Source organism: Bubalus kerabau, chromosome 5 (assembly GCF_029407905.1).
Source record: "Bubalus kerabau isolate K-KA32 ecotype Philippines breed swamp buffalo chromosome 5, PCC_UOA_SB_1v2, whole genome shotgun sequence".
Lineage (NCBI taxonomy): Eukaryota > Metazoa > Chordata > Mammalia > Artiodactyla > Bovidae > Bubalus > Bubalus kerabau.
Genome location: NC_073628.1, coordinates 48,608,522 through 48,620,702, shown reverse-complemented (window position 1 = coordinate 48,620,702; position 12,181 = coordinate 48,608,522). Strand labels below are relative to the sequence as shown.

Sequence of the window (12,181 nt, the reverse complement as noted above, 5' to 3'; positions counted from 1 at the left end):
ACTCCGTGAACATCTCTGAGCGGTCCAGTTGTGGAGTGCACATAAGGAAGTGACTACTGGCTAGCCCACTCTCTCCACTATTGATTCCACCTCATCTCATTTGGGTCACCTCTATCTCCCTCCTTCCACTTCTCCTCTCCATGTAACGCTGTGAACCTCTCTGAGTGACCCTCACAGTAGAGAAACTTTTCATCTTTAACGTAGATGTTTTATCAATGGTGCTGTATAGAAGGAGAAGTTTTGAAAATACTGTAAAAATAAGACCAATAACTGGAAGTAGGAGGCTTAAGTCCAAACCCTGACTCCAGGGAACTCCTGACTCCAAGGAACATTAATTGACAGGAGCTCATCAAACGCCTCCATACCGACACTGAAACCAAGCACCACACAAGGGCCAACAAGTTCCAGGGCAAGACATACCAAGCCAATTCTCCAGCAACAAAGGAACACAGCCCTGAGCTTCAAGATACAGGCTACCCAAAGTCACCCCAAAACCATAGACATCTCATAACTCATTACTGGACATTTCATTACACTCCAGAGAGAAGAAATACAGCTCCATCCACCAGAACATTGACACAAGCTTCCCTAACCAGGAAACCTTGACAAGCCACCTGTACAAACCCACACACAGTGAGGAAACGCCACAATAAAGAGAACTCCACAAACTGCCAGAATACAGAAAGGACACCCCAAACTCAGCAATTTAAACAAGATGAAGAGACAGAGGAATACCCAGCAGATAAAGGAACAGGATAAATGCTCACCAAACCAAACAAAAGAGGAAGAGATAGGGAATCTACCTGATAAAGAATTCTGAATAATGATAGTGAAATTGATCCAAAATCTTGAAATTAAAATGGAATCACACATAAATAGCCTGGAGGCAAGGATTGAGAAGATGCAAGAAAGGTTTAACAAGGACTTAGAAGAAATAAAAAAGAGTCAATATATAATGAATAATGCAATAAGTGAAATTAAAAACACTCTGGAGGCAACAAATAGTAGAATAACAGAGGCAGAAGATAGGATTAGTGAATTAGAAGATAGAATGGTAGAAATAAATGAATCAGAGAGGATAAAAGAAAAACGAATTAAAAGAAATGAGGACAATCTCAGAGACCGCCAGGACAATATTAAACGCTACAACATTCGAATCATAGGGGTCCCAGAAGAAGAAGACAAAAAGAAAGACCATGAGAAAATACTTGAGGAGATAATAGTTGAAAACTTCCCTAAAATGGGGAAGGAAATAATCACCCAAGTCCAAGAAACCCAGAGAGTCCCAAACAGGATAAACCCAAGGCGAAACACCCCAAGACACATATTAATCAAATTAACAAAGATCAAACACAAAGAACAAATATTAAAAGCAGCAAGGGAAAAACAACAAATAACACACAAGGGAATACCCATAAGGATAACAGCTGATCTTTCAATAGAAACTCTTCTATTCTATTCTATCTATTCTTCTATTCTGTTCTATCTATTCTTCTCTTCTATCTTCAATAGAAACTCTTCCCAGGAGGGAATGGCAAGACATATTTAAAATGATGAAAGAAAATAACCTACAGCCCAGATTATTGTACCCAGCAAGGATCTCATTCAACTATGAAGGAGAAATCAAAAGCTTTTCAGACAAGCAAAAGCTGAGAGAATTCTGCACCACCAAACCAGCTCTCCAACAAATACTAAAGGATATTCTCTAGACAGGAAACACAAAAACGGTGTATAAATTTGAACCCAAAACAATAAAGTAAATGGCAATGGGATCATACTTATCAGTAATTACCTTAAACATAAATGGGTTGAATGCCCCAACCAAAAGACAAAGACTGGCTGAATGGATACAAAAACAAGATCCCTACATATGTTGTCTACAAGAGACCCACCTCAAAACAGGGGACACATACAGACTGAAAGTGAAGGGCTGGAAAAAGATTTTCCATGCAAATAGGGACCAAAAGAAAGCAGGAGTAGCAATACTCATATCAGATAAAATAGACTTTAAAACAAAGACTGTGAAAAGAGACAAAGATGGTCACTACATAATGATCACAGGATCAATCCAAGAAGAAGATATAACAATTATAAATATATATGCACCCAACACGGGAGCACCGCAGTATGTAAGACAAATGCTAACAAGTATGAAAGGAGAAATTAACAACAACACAATAATAGTGGGAGACTTTAATACCCCACTCACACCTATGGATAGATCAACTAAACAGAAAATTAACAAGGAAACACAAACTTTAAATGATACAATAGACCAGTTAGACCTAATTGATATCTATAGGACATTTCATCCCAAAACAATGAATTTCACCTTTTTCTGAAGCGCACATGGAACCTTCTCCAGGATAGATCACATCCTGGGCCATAAAGCTAGCCTTGGTAAATTCAAAAAAATAGAAATCATTCGAAGCATCTTTTCTGACCACAATGCAGTAAGATTAGATCTCAATTACAAGAGAAAAACTATTAAAAATTCCAACATATGGAGGCTGAACAACACGCTGCTGAATAAACAACGAATCACAGAAGAAATCAAAAAAGAAATCAAAATTTGCATAGAAACGAATGAAAATGAAAACACAACAACCCAAAACCTGTGGGACACGGTAAAAGCAGTCCTAAGGGGAAAGTTCATAGCAATACAGGCACACCTCAAGAAACAAGAAAAAAGTCAAATAAATAACCTACCTCTACACCTAAAGCAACTAGAGAAGGAAGAAATGAAGAACCCCAGGGTTAGTAGAAGGAAAGAAATCTTAAAACTTAGAGCAGAAATAAATGCAAAAGAAACAAAAGAGATCATAGCAAAAATCAACAAAACCAAAAGCTGGTTTTTTGAAAGGATAAATAAAATTGACAAACCATTAGCCAGACTCATCAAGAAACAAAGGGAGAAAAATCAAATCAATAAAATTAGAAATGAAAATGGAGAGATCACAACAGACAACATAGAAATACAAAGGATCATAAGAGACTACTATCAACAATTATATGCCAATAAAATGGACAACGTGGAAGAAATGGACAAATTCTTAGAAAAGTACAACTTTCCAAAACTCAATCAGGAAGAAATAGAAAATCTTAACAGACCCATCACAAGCACGGAAATTGAAACTATAATCAAAAATCTTCCAGCAAACAAAAGCCCAGGTCCAGACGGCTTCACAGCTGAATTCTACCAAAAATTTAGAGAAGAGCTAACACCTATCCTGCTCAAACTCTTCCAGAAAATTGCAGAAGATGGTAAACTTCCAAACTCATTCTATGAGGCCACCATCACCCTAATACCAAAACCTGACAAAGATGCCACAAAAAAAGAAAACTACAGGCCAATATCACTGATGAACATAGATGCAAAAATCCTTAACAAAATTCTAGCAATCAGAATCCAACAACACATTAAAAAGATCATACACCATGACCAAGTGGGCTTTATCCCAGGGATGCAAGGATTCTTCAATATCCGCAAATCAATCAATGTAATACACCACATTAACAAATTGAAAAATAAAAACCATATGATTATCTCAATAGATGCAGAGAAAGCCTTTGACAAAATTCAACATCCATTTATGATCAAAACTCTCCAGAAAGCAGGAATAGAAGGAACATACCTCAACATAATCAAAGCTATATATGACAAACCCACAGCAAACATTATCCTCAATGGTGAAAAATTGAAAGCATTTCCTCTAAAGTCAGGAACAAGACAAGGGTGCCCACTTTCACCATTACTATTCAACATAGTTTTGGCGACAGCAATCAGAGCAGAAAAAGAAATAAAAGGAATCCAAATTGGAAAAGAAGAAGTAAAGCTCTCACTGTTTGCAGATGACATGATCCTCTACATAGAAAACCCTAAAGACTCCACCAGAAAATTACTAGAACTAATCAATGACTATAGTAAAGTTGCAGGATATAAAATCAACACACAGAAATCCCTTGCATTCCTATACACTAATAATGAGAAAACAGAAAGAGAAATTAAGGAAACAATTCCATTCACCATTGCAACGGAAAGAATAAAATACTTAAGAATATATCTACCTAAAGAAACTAAAGACCTATATATAGAAAACTATAAAACACTGGTGAAAGAAATCAAAGAGGACACTAACAGATGGAGAAATATACCATGTTCATGGATTGGAAGAATCTATATAGTGAAAATGAGTATACTACCCAAAGCAATCTATAGATTCAATGCAATCCCTATCAAGCTACCAACAGCATTCTTCACAGAGCTAGAACAAATAATTTCACAATTTGTATGGAAATACAAAAAACCTCGAATAGCCAAAGCGATCTTGAGAAAGAAGAATGGAACTGGAGGAATCAACCTACCTGACTTCAGGCTCTACTACAAAGCCACAGTTACCAAGACAGTATGGTACTGGCACAAAGACAGAAATATAGATCAATGGAACAAAATAGAAAGCCCAGAGATAAATCCACACACATATGGACACCTTATCTTTGACAAAGGAGGCAAGAATATACAATGGATTAAAGACAATCTCTTTAACAAGTGGTGCTGGGAAATCTGGTCAACCACTTGTAAAAGAATGAAACTAGAACACTTTCTAACACCATACACAAAAATAAACTCAAAATGGATTAAAGATCTCAATGTAAGACCAGAAACTATAAAACTCCTAGAGGAGAACATAGGCAAAACACTCTCTGACATACATCACAGCAGGATCCTCTATGACCCACCTCCCAGAATATTGGAAATAAAAGCAAAAATAAACAAATGGGACCTAATTAACCTTAAAAGCTTCTGCACATCAAAGGAAACTATTAGCAAGGTGAAAAGACAGCCTTCAGAATGGGAGAAGATAATAGCAAATGAAGCAAATGACAAACAACTAATCTTGAGAATATACAAGAAACTCCTACAGCTCAACTCCAGAAAAATAAATGACCCAATCAAAAAATGGGCAAAAGAACTAAAAAGACATTTCTCCAAAGAAGACATACAGATAGCTAACAAACACATGAAAAGATGCTCAACATCACTCATTATCAGAGAAATGCAAATCAAAACCACTATGAGGTACCATTTCACACCAGTCAGAATGGCTGCAATCCAAAAGTCTACAAGTAATAAATGCTGGAGAGGGTATGGAGAAAAGGGAACCCTCTTCCACTGTTGGTGGGAATGCAAACTAGTAGAGCCACTATGGAGAACAGTGTGGAGATTCCTTAAAAAACTGGAAATAGAACTGCCTTATGATCCAGCAATCCCACTGCTGGGCATACACACTGAGGAAACCAGAAGGGAAAGAGACACATGTACCCCAATGTTCATCGCAGCACTGTTTATAATAGCCAGGACATGGAAGCAACCTAGATGTCCATCAGCAGATGAATGGATAAGAAAGCAGTGGTACATATACACAATGGAGTATTACTCAGCCATTAAAAAGAATACATTTGAATCAGTTCTAATGAGGTGGATGAAACTGGAGCCTATTATACAGAGTGAAGTAAGCCAGAAAGAAAAACACGAATACAGTATATTAACGCATACATATGGAATTTAGAAAGATGGTAACGATAACCCTGTGTACGAGACAGCAAAAGAGACACTGATGTATAGAAAAGTCTTATGGACTCTGTGAGAGAGGGAGAGGGTGGGAAGATTTGGGAGAATGGCATTGAAGCATGTAAAATATCATGTATGAAACGAGTTGCCAGTCCAGGTTCGATGCACGATACTGGATGCTTGAGGCTGGTGCACTGGGACGACCCAGAGGGATGGAATGGGGAGGGAGGAGGGAGGAGGGTTCAGGATGGGGAACGCATGTATACCTGTGGTGGATTCATTTTGATATTTGGCAAAACTAATACAATTATGTAAAGTTTAAAAATAAAATTAAATTAAAAAAAAAGAAAAAAAAAGAAAAGATGCTTGCTCTTTGGAAGAAAAACTATGACAAACCTAGATAGCATATTAAAAAAAAAGAGACATTACTTTGCAAACAAGGCTCTGTATAGTCAAAGCCATAGTTTTGGCAGTACTCATGTATAGATGTGAGAGCTGAACCATAAAGAAAGCTGAGTGCCTAAGAATTGATGCTTTTGAACTGTGATGTTGGAGAAGACTCTTGAGTCCTCTGGACTGCAAACAGCCCAAACCAGTCCATCCTAAAGGAAATCAGTCCTGAATATTCATTGGAAGGACTGATGATCAAATTGAAGCTCCAGTACTTTGACTAACTGATGTGAAAAACCAACTCATTGGAAAAGACCTTGATGGTGGGAAAGACTGAAGGCAGGAGAAGTGGACAGCAGATGAGTGGTTGGATTGGCATCACCAACTCAATGGACATGTCTGAGCATGTTCTGGGAGATGGTGAAGGACTGGGAAGCCTGGCGTGCAGCAGTTGATGGAGTCGCAAAGAGTGGGTGGGACTGAGGGATTAAACAACCCCATAAAAAGTGTGAGAAATACTCTAATAAGAAACATAGGCATTTATTAAAAATCATTTTAATTAAAATAAATGAACTCTCTTTTCAATAGTAAAATACCACCATGTTTCCAAAACACAGTTAGGGAGAGGGTAGGAAGATTTGGGAGAATGGCATTGAAACATGTGTAATACCATGTATGAAACAAGTTGCCAGTCCAGGTTCAATGCACGACACTGGATGCTTGGGGCTGGTGCACTGGGACGACCCAGAGGGATGGTGTGGGGAGGGAGGAGGGAGGAGGGTTCAGGATGGGGAGCACATGTATACCTAAGGCCGATTCGTTTTGATATTTGGCAAAACTAATACAGTGTTTCAGGTTTAAAAATAAAATAAATAAATAAAAACAACAACAACAAAAAAAGAAAACTGGTTATAAGTGAACACAAGAAGTACAAAACAGGTAATAAAAATTAGAGAATGTATTACATATCAAATGTATTAACATTATATCTATAAAAGGAACAATTCTCTAAGTAGACTTCTAGAAAAATTCACACTAAGAAACATTCATATTGTAGAAGTTACACAAAATTTCTTCAAGAGATCTGGAATCCCCATAAGGAAATAGACTTTGTTCTATCTAACAGATATTAAGAACCTATGTTTTGTGTGTGTTTTAAAACAATTTTTCAGGTTTGCTATAATTATAGATGCTAAGGTTTTACTTTTTGCAACAAAACAAACATTTCAGAAAAAAGTGATAAAGGAAAAGAAAATATTATCAAATTAGGTGAAATCTCCATACCCAAAGGCTATTATAGTAAGTTAAAAAATCTATATCATCACTTCAGTTATTGTATCCATCATATAGAAACATAGTTTATTCAATGACATTGTTAATACTGAACCTGAGTTTGCTTGCAACATTTTGTTCCATCAACACTGCAGCAAACATACTTGTGTGTATGTATGCATATTTGACTTTGCCTCCATGTATATATTATTTCTCAACTTTATTTTGGAAAATCTTTATTTGAAAGTGTCAAAATTACAAACCATTTAAAAGAATAGTCCTATGCATAATAACATGTTTGTCCTTTCCTTTGCTTCACTAACTCTTTACAAATTACTGTATTTGCTTTCTCTCTGTTAATTATTTTATTATTCTCATTAACACATATTCATACAATTTTTTCTGAACTACTAAAGAACACCTTGCACATTTCATGAATTCCCATCCCTATTTCAGTGTGTATCTCCTAAAAATAGTATACTCTTATGTGCTGCTGCTGCTGCTAAGTCACTTCAGTTGTGTCCGACTCTGTGCGACTCCATAGACGGCGGCCCACCAGGCTCCCCCGTCCCTGGAATTCTCCAGGCAAGAACACTGGAGTGGGTTGCCATGTCCTTCTCCAATGCATGAAAGGGAAAAGTGGAAGTGAAGTCGTTCAGTCGTGTCCAACTCTTCGCAACCCCATGGTCTGCAGCCTACCAACCTCCTCTGTCCATGGGATTTTCCAGGCAAGAGTACTGGAGTGGGGTGCCATTGATCATGGTACAAATACTAGATTCAAAAAACTAATTCAAAAAGTCAAACCAATTGTTCAAATAAGTTTCTTAATGGTGTTAAAAAAATCCAGATGCAACGGACTTCTCTGGTGGGACCGTGGATAGGAATCTGTTAGCCAATGCAGGGGACACAGGTTCAATCCCTGGTCTGGGAAGATTCCACATGCCTTGGAATGACTAAAGCCCCTGGACCACAGCTACTGAGCCCTTGCCCTATAGCCCTTACCTGCAGCTGCTGAGCCTACATCCTGAGCTACTGAAGCTCTCACACCTAGAGCCTGTGCTCCACTAGAGAAGCCACTCTGCCACTCTGATGAGAAGCCTGTGCACTGCAGTGAAGACTGGTCCTGCTCGCTGCAGCTAGAGAAACTAAGAAAAGAAGACTCAGCACAACCAGAAATAAATAATTTTTAAAAATTCAGATGCAAAACACCGACTAATTTAATTTATCATAATCTGCCTTTAGCAGGAATTTTATATCGATTGATGTGTCCTTGTCAGTGCATCGTATCAGAAGACACATGATTTCAGTTTCTCCTATTGCTGGCAATAATAATTTCATCACTTAATTAAGGTGGTGTCTGTTTAATATATATTGCATTTATTAAAATTAAGTTAATAAAAGTATTATTAATAATATATGCATTAAAATTTTTAAATATAACTTTTTCCACTAACAGTTTAAAAAAATGATCTGTGATACTTTGAGTTCTGTGAATATCCTGTTCACCAACAAAACTTCATCCCAGGTAAAGGTGTTTGATTAGTGACAGATAAATATCTATGTATTCTTCATGGATGTTGATGAATCTCATCCATAGGTTAATACCATTTTGTACTTCCAGCAGCAATCAGGAGCACAGACTCACCAACAGAGAATATTGTTAAGCTTTTGCATTTCTGTGAATCTGGAGAAAAATTATTTTAGTGTAGTTTGTTTCCAAGTATCAGCTTTATTGCTTGTAAAATTTGATTGAATTACATAACTGGAATCTACAGCTAGTGCTGTGCTAAAGCTGCTATATGGTTTGCAGGAGTCAAGCAAGCATCTCTACCCAGCTTCACATCCAGTGATGTCATTTGGTAACTTAAAACTGGCCACAGTGGGACTATTTAACCTGGAGAAATCAGAAAATGTCAGAGCTCAGCCAGGTCCTCAAAAATTCAGTGATAAAGCATTTTTTTCACTAGTGTTTGTAACCAAAGTGGTTTTCTTCACACTTCCTAGCCTCCCAAACTGGAAGTTGGGACCCACCTGTGGCATAGGTCAGCGGTCAGCTGAGAGGAGGATCGTGACTTGAAGCACATCGAGGTGAGAGCAGACAGCCCCTAGAGGAAGAGTCTCCTTTGCAAATGTCCTTTAGCATGTTACCCTCCCTGCTGCTGCTGCTGCTAAGTCACTTCAGTCGTGTCCAACTCTGTGTGACCCCATAGACAGCAGCCCACTAGGCTCCTCTGTTCCTGGGATTCTCCAGGCATAGATGGCCATCAGCTTCTTGCCATTTTAACAACTTGATAGATTATTCTTAGTGCCTGTGGGGAGAAGCCAGTAAAAAGTCGAGAGAGGGTAGTTAGTGGTTTCTACTGATTATTTTCAAGAGAATAGAAGTTTCTATTTTACTGTGTGGTAAGAGAGGCTGGATGGCATCACTGACTCGATGGACATGAGTCCGGATGAACTCCGGGAGTTGGTGATGGACAGGGAGGCCTGGCGTGCTGTGATTCATGGGGTCGCAAAGAGTTGGACACGACTGAGCAACTGAACTGACTGACTGACTGAAGAGAGGCTTCCCAGATGGCTCATTGATAAAGAATCCACCTGCAATGCAGGAGACAATGCAATGTAATGCAGATTTGATCCCTGGGTCAGGGAGATCCCCTAGCAAAGGAAATGGCAAGCCACTTCAGTGTTCTTGCCTTGGAAATCCCAGGGACAGAAGAGCTTGGTGGGCTACAGTCTATGGGGTCACAAAGAATCTGGCTTGACTTAGTGACTAAACCACAACAAAAGATCACAGGGAGAAATAGTATATAGATTTCTTTCTATTCTGCTTTTTCCAACTTAACAGGTGAAGAATTTGAGACTCAGAAGAATGAAAGTGATGATTTGGAGGCCACACACCAAATTAAGGACCAATCCAGAGCTGGAATTTTGATCTCCCATATCCTAGCATGGCAGAGGAGAAGAGAGAGTGGAGCCCATGAGGTCAAACCTCTTACGTAATAAACAGAGCAAGTACACCACAAGCTGCCATGTTACTTGCCCGAGAACAGACTGCAAGTAGGTGATAGAGCCAGAATCACAAATACAGGTCTCCTGACTTGCAGTTCGGTGGTATTTTTAGTACCCCACAGGAATCACTTTCCTAGACTTGTGATACATTTGCTCTTTGATTTTTAGAATGGGATTTGAAGATTCCAATTCATCCATCCATGAAGGAGAATTAAGTGATAACGTCCCCTTGCATTTTGTGCAAATCGAAAGAGATGAAAATTAAACAAACAAAAGCTACCAATGCCCAGAATACACACCAAGGCCAATTAAAATGAAATCTCTGAGAGATTCCATTGCTGATCTTTTTTATTGTAATATATTTAATCAATTATTTTATTTGAAAATAATAAAATTTACTTTTTTGTGTGTGTAGAGTTCTTTGGTTTTGACAGTTTCTTGCAATCGTTTAACTGCAATCGTTTAACTATTGCAACAAACACTTGTGTTGTGCCTTTGTGTCAACCCATTCCCCAAATCACAGATATATTTTCTGTTACTATGGGCATACGTGTATGCTAAGTCACTTCAGTCCTGTTCCACTCTTCGAAATCCTATGGACTGTAGCCCACCAGGCTCCTCTGTCTATGGGATTCTTCAGGCAGGAATACTAGCGGGAGTTGCAGTGCCCTCCTCCATGGGATCTCCCCCACCCAGAGATGGAATCCAATTTCTTGTCGCCTGCATTAGTAGACGTGTTCTTTCACTGCTAGTGCCGCCTGGGAAGCCCCTCTGTTACTTCAGTTTGCCTTTTACTGAAGTTCTATGAAAGGATTAATTCGGTATCTAGTCCTTTGAGTCTGGCTTCCTTTACTTGCAACAATGCATACAGAATTTTTGCATGTTTCAGTAAATTCCTTTTTGTTATTGGACATGTATGACTATCACATTTTGTTTATCCATTCATAGTTGAAGGATATTTGGGTTGTTTCCAGTTTGAGGGATTATGAATAAGCCCCTGATAAACAATCATGTACAAGTCATTTCTCTTAGGTAAATAAGAAGCGTGGAATTGCTGGATCATATAATAAGCAAAGTTTTAGTGTTATAAGAATGCCAAACACTAAATTGTTTTCCAATATGTCTGTAACATTTTTTATTTACACCAATATGATGAGAGATTCTTCCCTAGCGTTTGTACTGTCAAGTATTTTATTCTTTAATTTTATCCATTTCAATAAGTTGTAGAAGTATATCTTTATAGATGTTATTTGCTTTTCCTTGATTATTAATGATGCTGAACCTCTTTTCATGTGCTTATCGACCATCAGTATATTTTATTTGATGAAGTATTTGTTCAAATCTTTTTCAGTTGTTTTTAATTTTTAAAACTTTCTTTTTACTGAATTTTATATATTCTAGGTAGAAGTCCTTTGTCAGATATTTGTTTTGCAAATACTTATATTTTGTAAACTTCCCTTTTCGTTCTTGCCATCATGATTTCACAGAGAATTTTTTAATTTTTGATGAAGTTCAATTTATACGCTTTTTTCCTTTTATGAATTTTTACTTTTGAAGGCATATTCAGGAAATAGGTGCCTAATCCAAAGTCTCTCTCTCTCTCTCACACACACACACACACACACACATCTTACTGGTTCTTTTTCTGGAGAATCTTCACTAATACAGGAGGTTAACATCTTTAAAATATTGTGCCTTCCAGACCGTGAACACTATCATTCTCTTGATTTACTTAAGCCTTTGAATCATTTTTTATCTTTGCTTTGTAATTTCTAGCATTTATATCTTGCACATAGCTTGTTAGGTTTATATCTAAGTATTTCATAACTTTAATGCTACTTTAAATGATATAATTTCTTTAATTTCAATTTTCAATTATTTTTGCTAGTACATAGAAAAAAGAAAGCACTTCATCTGTATAGACCTTGAAATTTGCAA

At 37.6% G+C, this 12,181-nt stretch overlaps 1 long non-coding RNA gene across 1 annotated transcript; it reads left to right on the top strand.

Annotated features, from left to right (window-relative positions):
* The first annotated feature begins 9,248 nt into the window (after positions 1–9,248).
* LOC129653855 (uncharacterized) lies at positions 9,249–10,604 on the top strand. The gene is made up of 3 exons (XR_008715242.1): positions 9,249–9,322; positions 10,080–10,291; positions 10,412–10,604. It is a non-coding gene; the product is annotated as an uncharacterized LOC129653855 (long non-coding RNA).
* Positions 10,605–12,181: the final 1,577 nt, after the last annotated feature.